We start from the raw sequence: 22,252 nt of genomic DNA, 5'->3' as shown, positions 1-22,252 counted from the left end.
AACCCAAAGGGTAAAATTGGTCTTTTAGTGTAGAAATAAAATTGGACCAAGAAGAAAGAAGGTTACCCAACTTTTTGCTACCCTTCTGCAACTTGCTCTCCCACCAAACAAGAGAAGTGCCACTCAGCCGAAGAGATTCTAACTAGACCTTTTCCTCATCTTCTTCGATATGTTGGATCCAGCAGTAAACATTTGTTTGTCTTATCCAATTATTAAGTTTTTCTACACTACACTCTCCATTGTACATGGGCAGGTCAAACTTTACATCCAGCTTAAAGAATGATTTCTTAGATGTCTGTTTGGAATCACGATTAGAGTGATAAGAACTATCACTTGAAGAAGGAGAGGTAGGAGGCTCTTCTCCACCAACTTCATGATTTGTTGATTTGTTATCATCAACATCTTCCTTCTCGTGCCCAAGTGCCTTCTCATACTCTGAAAACAACTTGTCCAATTTCTCTCCCATATTTTAAAATATCTTGCCGAAAGTATGTTCGTCTTCTCACCGAGCTTCTTCATTGTGCATATCTTGCTTCAAGATCAAAGGAATTAAGTGTTCCTTCTCATTTTCGGAGCTTGTTCCAAGTTAGCATATACTCACGCAATTCGCATCAACAAAGACCTGCTCTGATACCAAACTTGATCCAATATCTTTTGCTTATAGATGCATCAGAATTACATGAAACAAATCTTATAAACCATGGAACTTAACAGAACATAAAACAATGTAGAAATAACACGATAAGAAAGAAACTATGACATAAATATTTGATTACAGAATTCGTCCAATTTGGACTACGTTTCTGGGCCCTGCTCAATAGTGGGGAGGCCTTCATTCATTAAGTGGCATAAAAAGAGATAAAAGTATAAGCAACATTATTTACAATCCTTATATCTCCAATATGTAAGATGGATATAGAAGATAGAGCCCATCTTCAGAAACAGACAGTACCACTGAAATCCTGGTGAAAATTTGTGCAAAAACGTGTATCTGAACACCTAATTCAGATAATCGGGCCTTTTATAACTTCTTAGAACCTCCTTCTTGCTCAAGGCAAGGTCTCACTTAATGCCAGGTTTGGGTTTTCTATGCCCAATAATTGGCAGCAAAATCCCTCAATACCTAGGCAGTTTCAAACAAACGACAAAGTTTAGCAAGTGCTCGTTTTCCAATAGAGGTTCTTGTGGCCCTAAATAGTATGTGGAAACAACCCTTACAAACATGGAAAAACCCCTTTAACTATGCATTGAACTCAACATCTTTTTACTATCGGTGTTTCCCCACAATCGGTGTTTTCATCTATGTAAAGACAAACCCATAAATCAAGTGGCCTGCGATACAGTGGACCTATTGGGAGTACTAAACATAACACATAACATTTCGGGTTCGGAAACCCTATCGTAAATCAAAATCAGCGTGGAACTGGGGTTAGCACTTCATGCTACTGCTCCCCTTCTGCGAACTGTTGTTGCGATATATATCACATCACACCTGGACTCTGTCAGGGCCGATTCGTTAACCCTGGATCCCCTCCAATCCGTGATATGTGATATCACAATCGCAACTGGGATCCTGCTAGGGGCCGATTCAGAAACACTTTGCCTTTTTTTGATGGGCGATCGCAATTTGATCGCATCATTGCCATAACTCTCTTGGGCCATTTTTCTTAAGCCGTAGCCTCTTCCTCCTATTATCTGCAATATGAAAGACCAATGGTAGCCTTCCACTTGGTGCTCTCACATTTGCTGAGAGTTTATGCCACGTCATCTCTTCCTGCCACCTATTTAAATCAAACAAAAACTTTGACTTGCTCTAACTTCTTTGTATGAACTTGGATTTGAGTGTCATTTGCACCACTGGAATCAAGATGATGAACACTTCAATCTGATGTTAAGTTTATCCAAATTTCGCCACTTTGAGTTTTGAGCCTTTTAGCATGCCACTGGTACTTTTTGAAGATCAACCTGGATCACCTCTCGTCGCATGTTTACCTTAGCTAGCCGATAGCTTGTGTAGATATGGGAGGAGGGTGTTACAATCATCGAGTACAACCTCCATCTTTTCATTCCAAGCTATGAAATGTGAGGTTCCCTCCAAGGAATACTCCAATCTCAACCCATTGAAAGACATTTTCCCGCATGGAAGAAAACCTACTTCACTTAATCTACAAATCGAAATTTCTAAAGGATAATATCTATTGACTAATTTCTATTGTGATTTTGAGCCCTGATACCATGTAGAAATTAATAGAAATTTTCTACTACTGATGAATTCGAACTGAAAACAAGAGATTACAAATTTGCTCTACTATTTTGCAGAATGGAAATCACAATTTAGAAACACATTCAATGACATGAAACCATCAAAACCATTAGAGAAAGATTATTTTATAGGGGAACCTGATTGGGGAAAACCTCTCCACTGCTTTTCATTAATCAGATGAGAATGAGAAACTACTACAATGTCTTGCTTCAACTTTGAAGCACACCCTACACTATAAACGTATTCTCCTACTAATTTTCTTGCTCTAGGCAACACTTATCCAATTCAAGGCTCCTTCTTCCTCCTATTTCCTTGAAAAATTTAGGAGAAATTGAGCTCCTAAATAATAGGGAATTCCCTATTTCCTTGTGCAAATCCCAGGGAATTGATCACCTTCTTAATTACCAAGCCTATACACTCAACTAGTATACAATTGATATTTACAATGTGTCTTTTCCTCCACTCCAGCTAGGAAATTTGAATTGCATGCATGTTTAGGCTATTTTTAGTTGAATGACTAGTTTAACTGAAAAATCATTGAGTTAGCAATAGTTCTACTACTTAGTTAACCTTCAACTAACTCCACTAATGACTTGAGCTCAACTAACTGAGTTAAACTAAAAATAACTGAACTAGATTGCTAAATTTTAGCAATCATTACATGCACAACTCTATTGCAAGCCTATAACTCGAATTTACTAACTTAATTAGTAGAAAAGGAAATGTCACCCTAGCTAACTGCAATCCAAGTCATCCTGTTGATATGAAAAATCGAATTACTCAACCTGACTAAGAAACAAGTCAAATTGAGCCTTTCTTGCTACAATTTCTAGCAATTTTGTGAGGATAAGTATGCTAAATCCAGGATCAAATGTACCTTTCCACCACCGTAGACATTCTTATATTGTGCATAATTAGTTGGGGTCATCAAAATACTGGGTATAACAATTGAATTAGGTCCAACCCCCAAGAAAACTTGTTATAATGCATATATATATATATATATATATATATATATATAATATGTGCATTTGGAATACATACATGAATTAATTTCAAAGAAAAGTTTTGATTTTATGAAAATCTTGATAACTTATGTCAACTCAAAAATTGTATTTCGAAGAATTCTTCATAGAAAAGAGTTTGCATTAAAAGACAAAACTAGGGAAAAAGCACTATAATTCCAACTCTATATTTTGATATAAATTCTCATATAATTGACGTGAAATAATCGAGTAATTTTTGTATTTTTGTGATTAAAATATTTCTCCATTTTATTCAAATTATGAATCCCTCCCACCAAGTCAAATTAAACTACTCTATCAACCATTAAATCTTAAAGGTTTCTTAGGAATATGCAAGAAAACTAGTATATAAGGTTACAAACAATTGTGAAATTAAATTAAAACAATTTCTCAATTTCCGGGATTACAAAATTTTTCAAAAAAAAAAAATGTATGAACAATAGTTTACATTGAGGAGGTCACTCTATGTATGTGGTCCATAATACCTTTATATCTTTGCATAGCTAGAAATACCATTAATCCAAGGGTAGGTAAAAAAGTGTAAGTCACATTTATCGATATAAAATTGACCATTAGGACAACAACATAACTCTCCACAAATATTCTTTTTATGCCAAATCAAAATTCATAATTCTTATATGAATTTTGAGGTTTTCAATTCGATAAAAGAGAAAAAATTTGAAATTTCATCACCATATTTGGCTGAAAAGTGTAGCTCATCTTCATGCATTCACCCCTAAGTGTTGACGTGTACCATCCACATGTCACCTCCAAATCATCTAGTGTACCAGCCAAATCGACCAAAAATGAATGTTGCCTATCAATTGACTATGCTTTAATGTCATCAAATCTACCATATGTTTGTCCATGTGCTTCCACATCATACTAGATGCTAGATTTGGTGCATTCCTTGCTTTCACCATTAAACATGTGTGAGCTCAATATGGATCTATGTAGTTGGATTTAGGAATTCTCGATTGTTGGATCTATCTCATGCACAAGCACACTTTAAACTTATCACATGTTGTGAGCCTGATACAAACATGGACCACTGATAGTCATGTCTGATAAAAATATAGGCGTTGATATTCTAAAGTTCAATAATCGTCGAAACACCAATTTTCATTCGGTTTCTACATCAACATGAAAATGTTCACAATATTGTACTTGGTATTCTATTTCTCAAACTTCAGCTTTCCACTCAAGTATCCTATGTAAGAACCTAATTTCATTACTCCAACACCCTACTTGGCCCTATACTGTGCAACCTTAGTTTGGCTCCCCCTAAGCTTGACATCAATGACATTGCATAACTTGACTTCAATAACAACATACACTACCAACAATAAATGGAATGTAATATTGGTAAGACATCTTGTACATGTATACATCATAATAGAGAGTGCATGCTTCATAAATCTTAATGTGTCTCATGTTCAACAAAGGGGTGCCCTATATGCATATATATCATAACAAGGTATTTACCATATGCATCTATATTGTGAACCATATTAAAGAAAAGATAGCCAACACTCACATCCACCAAAAAATTCATCTAGCATATGAAAATATCATAAATTGTAATATTAAACATGTCAAAGGTAGGATATCCAATATATTCATACATCATAAGAAGGTGTCAAACAATGCACATCATTGAAAATTTGTGCATAATTGACCATATCAAAATAAGGATATACTAATATTAAACTATCATGAAAGGTCATCATCATAAGAGTATCAATGCTTCATGTAATATTAATACTCAAAGCATAAAAAACAAACAACAAGTATCAATGATACCATCAAGGACAAATCATGATAGGCACCATCAAATAACTATCAATGTTTTCTAAATTAATTAAGAAATATTAATACTCATCAAAATTGGATTACTGCATAGTGGCTAGGTTCGTCATACTTGATGGTTAATAGAAGCGAGGATAAGGGGGATGGTGAGTATAGACCATTTTCTCTTATTATTTAGACATGTGTTGACATAATTATCATGTAAGAATGATATCCAAAAGAGGTTATTGATCATATACCATAAGTACATACATTTATCATGTCACATATATGCTATGTGGAAACTAAGTATTTAATAAGGAAACATCACAAAAGAGAAGTTAAACTAACAATGTAAAACACTTAAATTTACTTATAGTCTATCAATCACATAATTCAAGTTTAATATAACTGTAAAGGCCATCTTGAGTGGATTTTCCAGGCATCCCCTATTATAATTTGAAACTCTGACATATACAATGGAGGAGTCATAATTAAAACCAAAGAAAACATAAAAAAATAAAACAACAAAGATTTTATATATGTGTGTGTGTGTGTGTGTGTGTATATATATATATATATATATATATATATATATATATATATATATATATATATATATAAATTCAAGGGAATTAGGGAAAGTATTTTCTTATCCGATATCCTCCTCTAAGAATAGGGAAATGTATTTTCTTGTCTCACATGTTAACGCTATTCTTTCTTATAACTAGGGTTTAAAGCCACAATATAGAAATGAAAGGAAACTTAGAGTTTATGCCCAATCAAATAAGATAACTCCATTAAACTACTATATAGGGTTGATCTGTGCACGTGGCTAGACAAAGGTTGATGTAAATCACTCAATCAAATATTCCTACTTTAATCTTATGTTAGAATTAGAACAATAGCATATTCAACAAAACTTGATTTTATAACTTGAAAAAAATTCATGATTCAATGCTTATATAACAACATACTAAATTACAAAAATATTGAATTGGAAGAAGGGAAAGAGTTCCTTTTAATTGAGTAAACAATAGTACAAAAGGATAAAATGAGCCTAGTAACTTGGTGCGTGCACCACATTAAATTGTCCTCCACGTGTGGAGTATTGAAGATCTCTACAAATAACATTTTGCTTATGAGGGACATAAGGGGCTCAACTCAAAGAAAAGTAAGAAAATAATGTTTCCTTACTCGAAGAGTGATTAAAATAATAATGAAATGAAATTTCAATATTTTTGTAAGTATAAGTATGCTAAATCAAGGGATCCAATGTACCTTTACAACACCCTAGACATGCTTTTATACTCTGAATAATTGGTTGATGATAACAGAATACAAACTATAATAATTAGATTATGGTTCAAACCCCACAAAAAATCGCTTATAATGTGTATATTTAATTTTTTTTAGTGCATTTGAAGGGATACATAAATTGCTTTAAAAAAATTGTTTTAATTTTATGATAATCCCAATAACTTATGTAAAGTCAAAAATAGTTTTTTTAAAGAATTGTTCATAAAAAAGAAGCCTACATGAAAGAAAGGAACTCCATATTAATGTTGGAAAATATATTATAATACTAACTCTATTTTTGCTATAAATACTAATATAACTAACTTGGCATGATCAAGTAATTTTCATATTTTTGTGATTAAGATATTTTTCCACTTTCCTTAAACCATGAATCCATCCCACGAAGTAAAATTAAGCTACTCTATCAACCATTAAATCTTAAAAGCATCAATTATGAATGTGCAAGAAAACTAATTTTATAAGGTTAGAAAGAGTTATGAAATTAAATTATATTAATGTTTAGCTCCCGTGATTACAAAAGGCTACCAAAAAATGTATGGAATAGATTTCATTGATGAGGTCACTTTGCTTATGTGGTCCATAAGACCTTAACGTCTATATGTGCATATATAGAAAGATTGAAAATATGGGGATGGATAGAAAAAGAATTTAGTTACATTTATCGCTATAAAATGCACCAATTTGGCCATCCAGGGTTGCTTATGATCAGTCCCCTTCTCATATTAATTTTTTTATTCTTCTTGCTTGATAGTGGCCATAGAATCATAAAATATTTTCGTCAACAAAGTTTTTGATTAGCATCGAGGAGGACTTGATAAGTTTTGATGAGGAGGATTTGATAAGTAGCAAGGATTATTTTATGAGAAGCAATGAGGAGATAAAAGGATATGAGCACTATCTAGAGGCTTCTTCCCCCATCACATGCATAAGAAAACTTTAGACTTCACACGTGTTGTGAGACCGATATAAATATGGATCATTGATCCTTATGTTTAACACATATCTAGGCACTCATATTCTAATGGTTAACATCGTTGGAACACCAATTTTTGGTTTGTGAAACACTAATTTTTGTTCAATGTCTGCATGAGCATGGAAATGATTCCAACATCTTACTTGTCCTTCTACTAGTTGAAAATCATCTCCCAATGCAAGAACTCTATGTAAGCACTTGATTTCATTGGCCCAACACCCTACTCCATGCTTTACTCTGTGATAACTATTTGACTCCCCCTAAGCTTGACATCAACGACAATGTGTAGCTTGACATTAATAGCATCACGCACTAACAACAATAATTAATGCGGAATGTGTTATGAAACTAGCTCAAGAAAGGATAGAAAAGAAAGATCAACGCCTTAGAATTCAGCCTCTTCGAGGGGGCAACCTCCTTTACATTACATAAATGAACAATTCTTGGATGCTACAAATGAAAAAACCTCCTTTCTATATATAGGAGTCTAAGGAGTCACAATATAATCTAGCCGACCTAACAATAATAATATAAAGCCACAAAAATAACAATAGAGGGATTCTATGGGGCACAAAAATAACAATATGGGGGTAATAGGGGCACAACAATATAAATAAGGGGTATAACTACAATAGTAATGGGGTAATCACTAGTATTATAGGGACCCAACATGCCCCTCTCCTTCAAAAAAGTGTTGTCCTCAACGCTTGAGCAGTTCTGGATACTTCTGCATAAAATTCTCATCCTCCCGTGTGGAATCTTCAGCGGATAAGTTCTTCCACTTGATAAGATACTCTGAAATTGATCGATTTCGTAGCTGTCGAGTTCTTGTTTCTGTGACTGCTTCCGGTTCCAATATAATTTTTCCTTCCTCGTCAAGTTCTGGCAATATTGTTTGTACTGGGAGCTTGTCGCCTATAACCTTCTTTAAACATGAAACATGGAAAATTGGGTGCAATCGAGAAGCTGCAGGAAGCTCCAATTTGTATGCCATAGTACCAATCTTTTCCAACACCTTGTATGGACCATAATACTTTGGTGATAATTTATTATCCTTCTTAGCTTGCTTTAGGGACATTTGCTTATATGGTTGTAGCCGTAGGAATACCCAATCACCTACATCAAAACTTCTTTCACTACGATGTTGATCTGCCTGTTGTTTCATTCTATTTTGTGCCAACACGAGGTTATCCTTTAAGAGTTGGAGGACTTGTTGTTGATGTTCGATGTGATGTTCCACTGCCTGAACCTTAGAATTTTCTCTTAAATATGATGTGATTGATGGTGGTTGGTACCCATAAAGTGCCATAAATGGGGTCATTTTTGTTGTTGTATGGAAGGAAGTGTTATACAACCATTCAGCCAGAGGCAACCATTTGACCCATTGTGTCTGTTTATCAGATACAAAGCAACGAAGATATCCTTCCAAACATTTGTTTACTATCTCAGTTTGCCCATCAAATTGAGGATGATAAGATGAGCTATGAGCTAACTGAGTACCAAGACAAGAAAATAATTCTGTCCAAAAATTTCCAGTGAAAATGGGATCTCTGTCACTTACAATAATCTTTGGGTTTCCATGTAGCTTTTGAACTGTTTCCATAAATGCAGTAGAAACTGTACTGGCTTTAAATGGATGTGATAATGCACAAAAGTGTGCATACTTGGTAAGTCTGTCAACTACCACCATGATGACACTCTTTCCCTCAGACTTGGGTAAACCTGTGATAAAATCCATTGAAACCTCCTCCCAACATTGGCTTGGAATGGATAAAGGTTGTAATAGACCCGGTGTCTTAATTGTTTCAACTTTATTTTGTTGGCAAACCAAACATTCCGCCACAAACTTTTGAATATCTGATTTAAGGCCATCCCAAAAAAATTCCTTCTTAACCCTGTGGTAAGTTTTTAAAAATCCTGAGTGCCCTCCTAAGGGAGAAGTGTGCAATTCCATAAGAATCTTTTGTTTTAGCTGGGAATTCTTACAGAGGTATAAGCGATCTTTGTACCATAACGAATCATTTTGCCAGCTAAATGTATCAGAAGTACTGGAATCTTGTTGTAGCTTTCGAATAAGTGCCCACACTTCTTCGTCATTCTTCCATTCCTCCTTTGCTTCGTTTATCCAATCTGGTTGGATAATAGAAATGGCACACAACAATGCTTCCATATCCTCATCCTTTCTTGAGAGTGCATCTGCCACCACATTTTGCTTCCCTTTTTTGTAGATGATTTCAAAGTCATAACCCAACATCTTTGTGACCCACTTTTGTTGCTCTTCAGAGGATAATCTTTGTTCTAAAAAGTATTTAAGGCTGTCATGATCCGTTTTTACCTTGAAGTGTCTTCCCATTAGGTAGGGTCGCCATTTCTTAAGTGCATGGAGTATTGCCAACATTTCCTTCTCATAAATAGCTTTGCTTAAAAACTTTCCCTTGATTGGACGACTTTCAAAAGCAATGGGTCTTTCATCTTGCATTAGAACAACACCAATTCCATTTCCTGAAGCATCACATTCCACAATAAAGGTTTTTGTGACGTCCGGTGTAGCTAAGACCGGTGCTTGGCACATTGCCTCTTTAAGATGTTTAAAGGCCTTTGTTGCTTCCAGAGTCCATGAAAATGAATCTTTCTTCAATAATGTTGTTAGAGGTGCTGCTATTCTCCCATAATTCTTAACGAACTTGCGATAATACCCTGTCAACCCAAGAAATCCTCGCAGATGCTTTATGGATGTGGGGATTTTCCATTCCTTAATGGCTTTAATTTTGCTAGGGTCTACCTTAACTCCTTCATGAGAAACAATATGACCCAAATATTCCACCTCCTGGACTCCAAAGAAACATTTGGATCTTTTTGCATATAATTGTTTCTCCTCCAATAGTTGTAGCACCTTGTCAACATGTTCAACATGATCCTTCCAAGACTTGCTGTAGATTAGTATATCATCAAAAAATACCAACACAAATTTTCTAAGGAATGGTTTGAAAATTGAATTCATCAAACCTTGAAATGTTGAAGGTGCATTGGTAAGGCCAAAAGGCATGACCAAAAATTCATAATGACCCTCACGAGTTCTAAATGCTGTTTTCAGAATGTCTTCAATCTTCATTCTGATTTGATGATATCCCGAATGAAGATCCAACTTGGTGAAGTAAATTGATCCATGCAATTCATCCAGTAATTCATCAATGACAGGAATGGGGAACTTATCTTTAATAGTGAGCTTGTTGAGCTCCCTATAATCTGGACACATGCGCCATGATCCATCCTTCTTGTGCACCAATACTACTGGAGCTGAGAAGGAACTTTGACTCAGTTGAATTATACCAGCCTCTAGCATTTCTGCAACCATACGTTCAATTTCACTTTTTTGGACATATGGATATCTGTACGGCCTGATGTTTGGAGGAACACTTCCTGGAATCAGATGAATAGCATGATCATGATCACGCATAGGTGGGAGACCTTTGGGAGTCTCAAATACCTTGGAATGATTGTCCAGGACTTTTTGGAGATCTGGAGAAATAGATGATTCCAATGTGGAAACATCTAGCGAACATAATTGTGCAATTACACCTCTTTGCTCCTTTTTTAGAAGCTTTGTCATGCCATTAGAGCTGATTATCTTTCCTGGTTTCCCTGCAATACCCCTTAATTCAACTTCCTTTCCTTCCACAGAAAATTTCATGAAAAGTTCTTGAAAATTAAAAGCTATTGTACCCAAGGATTGTAGCCATTGGACTCCTAGTACAACATCAGCACCTCCCATTGGAATGGAAAGCATTGGGCTAGTCAATACATATTCTCCCATGGATAGCTTGATATTATGGCACTTTCCAGAACAATTTATTGTTCCTCCATTTGCAATCATCACTTGACACTCTGGTGATGGATATAGGAAGCAATTCAATTCTTTTGCTACCCTACAATGAATAAAGTTGTGGGTGCTTCCTGAATCAATCAACACTATTACCTTTTTCTTCTTGATTTGTCCTTCTATCTTGATGGTTTGAGGAGTGGTAATTCCACCAATGCATTACAAGATATGGTCGGATTTATTTGTTCTTCATCTAGGCTTTGTTCCTGGAATATATCCTCTTCTTTTGACCTTTCTTGCTCCTTTTCTTCTTCCTCTTCACAATCTATGTAGAATAATTTCTTCTCAGCACACTTATGACCTTTTGTGTATTTTCTATCACAATTGTAACAAAGCCCTTTTGCTCTTTTTTCTTCCAATTGTTGTGGTGTCAACCTTGTAGGTTGTGGAAGACTATGGGCAACAACACTTCCGTCTTTATAGTTGTGAATGGTATGCTTCCTAGTTGCCATAATTTTGCTTTCCATTTTTCTTGCTAACCTGAATGCCTTCTCTAATGAATCAGGTTCCCAAAGGCGCACATCATGTTGGATATTATCCTTTAAAGACCCTATGAACACATCAATCCTATGCTCCTTTGTAATATCTTTTACCCTTATGTTTAATTTTTGGAACTCCTCAATGTGCTCCATTATTGAACCCTTTTGTTTGAGACTTATCAATTGGCTAAAAAAAGTGTTGCTTTTTGTATCCTCATAATGTGCTATCAATTCTTCCGTAAAAATTGCCCAAGTGATAAATTGTTTACAAGAACAAAGCCATTGATACCATACAAACTGATTTGGTTCCAAATATAAAGTTGCCATACGTACCTTTTGTGTGTTTTGCACATTATTGAGATCGAAGAATTGCTCCATCTGTAATATCCATGTGGCGGGATCCTTGCCATCAAACTTCCTCATATCGATTTTTGGAACATGGTGAGTTTTCGATCCAACATTAGAGTCTATGGAATCATGATTAACATTTCTTTTGTTCTCATCATGAGTTTCCTTTAGTACTCTTTCACCCTTAGTGACCATTTCTTGTAGCAACTTATTCATATTTATCTTCAATTCTTCCATCTTATCATCCATGTCATCAATTTTAGCGTCCATGCCATTCACCTTAGCTTCCATGCCATCCATCTTAGCTTCTACGCCTTTCTTTAAACAGTCCATCTTAGCTTCTACACCTTTCTTTAAACCATCCATCTTAGCTTCTACATCTTTCTTTAAACATCCATCTTAGATTCTGTTCCTTTTTGTGCAAGGGACAGTTGTTGCACTTGGTCTTGTAATTTTGATATATCATGTTGCATTTCTTCCTCTTCTTCATGAGTCATGCTAGAGCTTTCAGGTTCCTTACTAGGTGTTTGCATTTTCTTTCCTCGGGGCATCAGTTACCAATAATAATTCTCTACTATGCCCTTTGAATTCCTTCAAAATAAATTTTCAAACCAAGCTTAAGCAAAAATTTAAAAAAATCTACACACCTTTTTTCACTTTGTAGGAACTTGATATTGCCTCTGATGTATCTCTGTACTTTCCAATCATCTAGTTCTGAAATTGTGACCTGTAGTATCTCTCTGTGTCCTCTTTCCAATGCCACCAGTCTGATCCAAATTGGATTCTCCAAGAAAGCGTTATGCACAATCTCCCAAGATGACCTCATTATAGACCTTTCGAGAAGAGTGAAATTGTATGAAGTGCCACATGTACAATTTTCGACCTTTGGTTCTGAAAACGATATACAAGAAACTAAAGTCCGTCCTCTTTCTGTACCTTCTTACGAAATTTCAATCCGATCCCCAGAGAGAAAGTTATGACGATTTTCCCTAGGTCACATGTTTTGAATGTAATTCAGGAGTCTGCAAAAAGACCAACTTCCTCAGAGCATATCTCCGCAAATATCGCGCGAAAAGATCTGAAATTTGGACACAAGGTTCAACGTGATTTCTTCTCAAATGGGGTTTTTTTGCGACTTCTGAAACGTCACAGAAAAAAGTTATAGCGAAAATTCCACGATGACCTGTTTGGAGCAGCGAAACCCTAGAATCCAAAGCTCTGATACCAAATGTTATGAAACCAACTCAAGAAAAGATAGAAAAGAAAGATCAACGCCTTAGAATTCAGCCTCTTCGAGGGGGAAACCTCCTTTACATTACATAAATGAACAATTCTTGGATGCTACAAATGACAAAACCTCCTTTCTATATATAGGAGTCTAAGGAGTCACAATATAATCCAGCCGACCTAACAATAATAATATAAAGCCACAAAAATAAAAATAGAGGGATTCTATGGGGCACAGAAATAACAATATGGGGGTAATAGGGGAACAACAATATAAATAAGGGGTATAACTACAATAGTAATGGGGTAATCACTAGTATTGTAGGGACCCAACAGAATGTGATATTGGTAAGAAATCATGTACATGTATACATCATAATAGAGAGTGCATGTATCAAAATTCACACTATGTTGCACATTCAGCAAAGGGGTATCCTAGCACAGATATATATATATATATATCATACCAAGGTATCTACCATATGTTTATATATTGTGAACTGTATTAAAGGAATGATATCTAACACTCACATACATTAAAACAAGTCATCCAACATATGCATATATCGTAAATCATAATATCAATCATGTCAAATGTACGATATCCAATATATGCATACATCATAATGAGGCTTCAAACATAAGCACATCATTAAAAATGTGCACATCCTTGATCATATCAAAATAAGGATACACTAATATTAAATTAGATCCTGAAGACAAACCACATTAGATGGTTCAAAACATCGACCAACAATTAATGATGTGTTTAATCTGAAAAACCTTCTCACAAATAATATTAAATTTTCACAAGTGGTTATCATCATAAGAATTCCAATGCTTTGTATAATAATAATACTCAAAACATGAAAATATCAACGAGTATGAGCCATGCCATCAAGGAAAAATCATGATATCCATCATCAAATAAGCACTAATATTATCTAAACTAATTAAGAAATATTAATACTCATAAAAAAATTAGATATTTGCATCATCATAGGCAATTCTTAATATAGATGAGCATAAATGGGATGGTGAGTATAAAACATTTCCTTTTACTAGTTAGACATATGTGTCAACACAACATCATTGTCACTTAAGAAACATATCTAAAAGGGGTTACTTATCATATTCCATAACGAGATACATTTATCAAGTCATGTATATATGATGTGTAAACTAAGTATCTAATTAAGAAACATCACAGAAGAGGAGTTCAACTAACAGTCAAATTTCAGTTATAATGTATCCATCACATAATTCAAATTTAATATAATTGTAAAGGCTATTTGAGTGATTTTGCTAGACATCTCCTTTCATAATTTAAAACTATGACATATACTACAAAGTAGTCATAAGTAAAGGAAAAAAAATATTAAAAACAAATAAGAAAATCCATATGTATGATTTATATAATTATATCTTTTTCTATATAATAATTTTATAATTTTCAAGGAGATAAGGGAAAGTATTTTCTTATGCTATATCCTTCAATAATAATATGGGAATGTACTTTCTTGTCCGAGGTGTTAATGGGAATTGCTTTCACATAGAAAGGGTATAAATCCACAATATCACAGTGACAAGAAACTTAGAATCTATGCCTAAACAAATAAGAAATCTTCATTAAACTACTATCTAGGTTGATGTGTGCAAGTGGGAATATGAAGGTTGATTATAAATCACTCAATTCAATCATCATGCTTTTATTTGATGTAATAATTAGAAAAAAAAAATATTCAACATTTTTATTGTATAATTTGAAATAAATTCATAATTCATTGCATAATATCATACTAAATTACATAAATATCTAATTAGAAAAAGAGAAAGAGTTTCTTCTTATTAAGTAAAGCAGTCTAGATCTACCTTAATTCTAAATTTGCCAAGCATCCATAGGGATCAAATCTTTTAAGATGCGAACCTCTTTCAATGTGAAAATAAATTTGATCCTATTAGTGCTTGGTAGATCGAGAGTTAAAATAGATCTAAGCTAGTTTAATTATTAATTATAGTTAATTATAATTAAAATTATAAACATAAGCATAAATATAATTATTAATTATCTTATTTTATTTTATATTTTATTTTGATGTATTTTGATCCACTCAAAATGTTTTATTAATAATTATAATTATTAATAAAACATTTTGATGGATCAAAATATTATGTTTTTAAATTTTATTTTATTTTATGTAATTTGACCAAGTCAAAATGTTTACAGGACATTACAACATCTCTTCTATAGTTAATAGCTTAATGTTTGGAGTGTGTCTTTCGATACAAAAATAATATAAAAAGATAAAATAAACTTAATAACTTGGTGCATGCAATACACACAATTTTCTTCTGCATCTTAATAATGAAGATCTTTGCCAATAATCTTTTACTTCATTACTAAATGTGAGAAATAAAAAGCTCAACCCAAAAGAAAACAAGAAAATAATGTTTCCTCACTTGAAGGGTAATTTAAAAGAAGAAAAAAATACAATTTTAATATTTCGTAAATATAAATATGCTAAATCAAAGGATCCAATGTAACTTTCCACTACCTTAGATATACTTGTATATTGCGCATAATTAATTGGAGTCATCTAAATATGAGCTATAACAATTAAATTAGGGTTCAAAACCCATAAACATTTATTATAATAAATATATTTTAAAAAAATGGTGTGTTTTGAAGACATACATGGATTATTTTCAAAGTCTTTTGATTTTATAAAAAATTCTGATAACTTACATGAACTCAAAAAGTGTCTTTTGAAAAATTATTCATGGAAAAGAAGTGTGCATTAAAAGAAAAATAACTAGAGAAATAAATACCATAATACAGACTCTTTATTATAAATAATTGGGTAATTTTCATATTTTTTGAATAATTCTCCACTTTCTTCAAACCATAACGATCTCCCACTAAGTCAAATTAAACTACTTTGTCGCCCATTAAATCTTAAAGGTTTCTGTTGGGAGTGTGCAGGAAAACTAGTATATAAGGTTACAAATAGTTGCAGAATTAAATTAAATTAATGGTCCATGATTACAAAATGGTATAAACAAAAAAATATATTCAACAATTTTCATTGACCAGGTTACTGAGCGTATGTGATCTGACTTTAATATCTGTGCATAGCGAGAATGACCATCAAGTCGTGGGTCGGTAAAAAGAGCGCATATGATCAATCCCCTTCTCATCGCCCATTATAATGTGTATATTTAAATTTTTTTGGTGCATTTTGAAGGCACAATTGAATTAGTTAAAAAAAACTTTTTGTTTTTTATAAAAACCCCCATAATTTATGTAAATCCAGAAATTGTTTTTGGAAAAAACACTATAATAATACCAACTCTTTATTGTGATTTAAATGCTTTTATAACTGACTTGACATGATGGAGTAATCTTGGTATTTTTATGATTAAAATATTTCTCTACTTTCCTCAAATTATGAGTCCCTTGCACCAACTCAAATTAAACCACTCTCTCAACCATTAATTCTTAAAAGGTTTCCATTACGAATGTGCAAGAAAAGTAATATATAAGGTTACAAACTGTTGCAAAATTAAATTAAATTGATTGTCCAATTGCCATGATTACAAAAGGCTACATAAAAAATTGTATGAAACGGTTTTCATTGACGAGGTATGTGGTCCATAAGACCTTGACGAGGTATGTGGTGTGCCCAAAAACGGTTTTCATTGACGAGGTATGTGGTGTGCCAGAAAAAATGGTGTGGGCGGGTAGAAGAAATGTCAGTTACATTTGTTATTGGGAATGTGCTGCAATTGTTATTACTATTGTCTCATCCTTGTGGAATATTCCGCAGGATACTAGAAAAACCTTTCCTTTCTCATCGGTTGTAATGACCATCACATCTATTGTGGACTACTCCATTGGATGGTATATAGGTATTTCCTCATTTATTGGTTGTAACAATTGTAAGATATGTTGTGGACTATTCCTTGGATGCTGGATAGGCCTTTTTTGGATCACGTGTGTCTCTTCCTCGGTGGTACTATTACCCCTCACTTAGAGCCTCACTTTTGTCCCCCGTTTTGAAGTAAGAGAAACTAGACAAACTCACCAAGCACAATCACATTTCTTTTCAAAGATACCATTGCATTACTCTCTTGTGTTGATAGCTAGAGATGAGGAAAACATTTAAGTATTTGGAAATTTTCCCATTATACCAGATGGGAGGTCTGATTGGGACTTCATACCAGGGAGCTCCCCTGAATTTTAGCGGGTCCAGCACTGTCAACATTTATGGTGCTATAATGAGGGTGGCTAGTATTATATGGCTGATTGTCCCACTAACCCCACTCATCCATATTTTGGTCAGGGCAGTAACATTTTCTCCCTCTCCCCTACTCTCAACTTTGAAGTTGTTAATTCCTCACCACCGAGACCTGAATGTGAAATCTCGTACCATCAGATTCGAGCTCTCCGCCCCATCAATCGTCAATTTGAAAAAGTTGTTGGATTGATTCCAGGAGTAATTTATCTTCCATATTCTCAAAGCAAGAATAAGACCACCCCTAAAAGAGTAGTGGTATCCTCTGTTTAAGAAGCGATCCTCACCACTCTTGAGTTGACATCAATGACACTTCATAACTTGACTCCAGTAACAACATACACTACCAACAATAAATGGAATGTAATATTGGTAAGACGTATTGTACATGTATATATCATAGTAGAGAGTGCATGTTTCAAAAATCTTAATGTGTCTCGCATTCAACAATGGGGTACCCTATGTGCATATATATCATAACAAGGTATTTACCATATGCATCTATATCGTGAACCATATTAAAGAAATGATAGCCAACACTCACATCCATCAAAGCAAGTCATCTAACATATGCAAATATCATAAATCGTAATATTGAGCATGTCAAAGGTAGGATATCTAATATATTCATACATCTTAATGAGGTGCCAAAAATGCACATCATTGAAAATTTACACATAATTGACCATATCAAATAAGGATATACTAATATTAAACTGTCGTGAAAGGCCATCATCATAAGAGTATCAATGCCTCATGTAATATTAATACTCAAAGCATCAACAAAACAACAAGTATCAATGATACCATCAATGAAAAATCATGATAGGAACCATCAAATAACTATTAATGTTTTCTAAATTAATTAAGAAATATTAATACTCATCAAAATTGGATTGGTGCAAAGCAGCTAGGTTCTTCATACTTTATGGTTAATAGAAGCGAGGATAAGGGGGATGGTGAGTATAGAACATTTTCTCTTATTAGTTAGACATTTGTTGACATCATTGTCATGTAAGCATGATATCCAAAAGAGGATATTGATCATATACCATAAGTACATACATTTATCATGTCACATATATGTGATGTGGAAACTAAGTGTCCAATAAGGAAACATCACAAAAGAGAAGTTAAACTAATAATGTAAAATGCTCAAATTTATTTGTAGTCTATCAATCACATAATTTGAGTTTAATATAATTGTAAAGGCTACCTTGAGTGTATTTTCCAGACATCCCCTATTATAATTTGAAACTCTAACATATACAATGAAGGGGTCATAATTAAAACAAAAGAATATATATATATATATATATATATATATATATATATATATATATATATATATATATATATATATTCAAGGGGATAAGGGAAAGTATTTTCTTTTCTGGGGTGTTAATGATATTATTTCCTATATCTAGGGTTTAAAGCCATAATATAGCAATGAAAATAAACTTAGAATTTATGCCCAAACAAATAAGAGAAATCCATTAAACTACTATATAGGGTTGATCTATGCACATGGAAAGACAAAGGTTGATGTAAATCATTTAATCAAATCTTCCTGCTTTAATCTTACGTTAGAATTAGAACAATAACATATTCAACAAAACTTGATTTTATAACTTGAAACAAATTCATGATTCAATGCACAAAAACATACTAAATTACAAAAATATCAAATTGGAAGAAGGGAAAGAGTTCCTTTTAATTGAGTAAAGAATAGTACAAAAGGATAAAATAAGCCTAGTAACTTGGTGCATGCGCCACATTAAATTGTCCTCCATGACTCGGGGAGTGAAGATCTCTACAAATAATATTTTTCTTCCAAATGAAATGAGAGAGATAAGGGAATCAACTTAGAAAGCATTAAGAAAATCATGTTTCCTTACTCGAAGAGTGATTAAAATAATAAACAAATTAAAGTTTAATATTTTTGTGAGTATAAGTATGCTAAATCAAAGGATCAAATGTACCTTTACAACACTGTAAACGTGCTTTTATATTCTAAATAATTGGTTGAGGATTTGAGAATACAAACTACAACAATTAGCTTATGGTTCAAACCCCACAGAAAATCGTTTATAATGTGTATATTAAAAATAAATAGTGCATTTTGAAGACATACATAAGTTGCTTTCAAAAACTTGTTTTAATTTTATGAAAATCCCAATAACTTATGTAAACTCAGAAATAGTTTTTTGGAAGAATTCTTGATAAAAAATAAGTCTACATAAAAGAAAGGAACTCCATATTAATCTTGGAAAATATATTATAATACTAATTCTATTTTTCTATAAATACTAATATAGCCAACTTGGCATGGTCAAGTAATTTTCATATTTTTTTTATTAAGATATTTTTCCACTGTCCTTAAACCATGAATCCATCCCACCAAGTCAAATAAATCTACTCTATCAAGCATTAAATATTAAAATCATTAATTACAAATGTGCAAGAAAACTAAGTATATAAGGTTACAAAGAGTTATGAAATTAAATTATATTAATGTTCAACTCCCACGATTACAAAAGGCTACCAAAAAATGTATGGAATATATTTTATTGATGGGGTCACTTTGCTTGTGTGGTCCATAAGACCTTAAGGCCTATCAACGCATATCTAGAAAGACAGGAAATTTGGGGTTGGGTAGAAAAATCAGTCAGTTACATTTATCACTATAAAATGCACCAATTTTGTCATCTAGGGTGTTGTGAGACTCATAGAAATATGGACCATTGATCTTCATGTTTGATACATATCTAGGCATTGATATTCTAAAGGTTAATAATCATTGAAACACCGGGTTTTGGTTTGTGAAACACTAATTTTTGTTCAATGTCTGCACAAGCATGGAAATGCTTCCAACATCTTACCTTTCCTTCTACTGGTTGAAATTCCTCTCCCCATGCAAGAACCATATGTAAGAATTCTGATTTCATTGACCCAACACCCCACTCGACCCTCTACTCTATGATATATGTTTGAGTCCCCATGAGCTTGACATCAACGATAATGCGTAGCTTGACAATAATAACATCACAGACTACCAACAATAATATGGAATGTGATATTGTAAGGACATCATGTACATGTATACATCATAATAGAGAGTGCATGTATCAAAATTCACACTATGTTGCACATTCAACAAAGGGGTTTCCTATCGCATACATATCATAACAAGGTATCTACCATATGGATATATATTGAGAACCATATTTAAGGAATGATATCTAACACTCACATAAACTAAAACAACTCATCCAACATATGCATATCTCATAAATCATAGTATCGACGATGTCAAATGTAGGATATCCAATATATGGATACATCATAGTGAGGCTTCAAACATATGCACATCGTTAAAAATGTGCACATAATTTATCATATAAAAATAAGGATAGACTAGTATTAAATCAAATCATGAGGAGGAACCACATTAGATGGTTCGAAACGACTAGGTTGTTGTGAGACTGATATAAATATGGACCATTGATCTTCATGTCTCATACAAATCTAGGCATTGATATTCTAAAGGCTAATCATCATTGAAACACCGTGTTTTGGTTTGTGAAACATTACTTTTTTTTCAATGTCTGCACGAGCATGGAAATGCTTCCAACATCTATCTTGTTCTTTTACTCGTTGAAAATCATCTCCGCATGCAAGAACCCTATGTAAGCACTTGATTTCATTGGCCCAACACCCTACTCGACCCTCTACTCTGTGATATCTATTTGACTCCCCCTGAGGTTGACATCAAGGACAATGTGAAACTTGGCATTACTAACATCATACACTACCAACAATAATATGGAATGTGACATTGGTAAGACATCATGTACATGTATACAACATAATAGAGAGTGCATGTATCAAAATTCACACTATGTTGCACATTCAACAAAGGGGTATCCTAGCACATACATATCATAACAAGGTATATACCATATGGATGTATGTTATGAACCATATTAAAGGAATGATATCCAACACTCACATACATTAAAACAAGTCATCCAAGATATGCATATATCATAAATCATAGTATTTACCATGTCAAATGTAGGATATCCAATATATACATACATCATAATGAGGCTTCAAACATATGAACATCATTAAAAATGTTCACATCATTGATCATATCAAAATAAGGATAGACTAGTATTAAATTAGATCGTGACGATGAACCACATTAGATGGTTTGAAACGTCCACCGCGAATTAATGATGTGATTAATATAAGAGACATTCTCATAAATAATATTAAATTGTCATAAGAGGTTATCATTAAAGTTTCAATTCTTCATGTAATATTAATACTCAAAACATCAAGATATCAATAAGTATTAACCATGCGATCAAAGACAAATCATGATAGCCATCAAATAACCATTAATATTATCTAAATTAATTAAGAACTATTAATAATCATAAAAATTGGATTGTTGTATGAGTGTACTCCATGTTTAATATAAATGAGCATAAAAGGGATGGTGACTATAAGACAATTTCTTTTATTAGTTAGACATATATGTCAACATAACATCATTGTGAGGTGAGCACCATATCTAAAAGGGGTTACTTATCATTTTCCATAAACAGATATATTTATCAAGTCACATTTATATGATGTGGAA

Source organism: Pinus tabuliformis, chromosome 3_1 (genome assembly GCF_031772625.1).
Source record: "Pinus tabuliformis cultivar Carrire ecotype Pingquan chromosome 3_1, CPIR1, whole genome shotgun sequence".
Classification (NCBI taxonomy): Eukaryota; Viridiplantae; Streptophyta; class Pinopsida; order Pinales; family Pinaceae; genus Pinus; species Pinus tabuliformis.
This window is presented reverse-complemented; position numbering follows the sequence as displayed.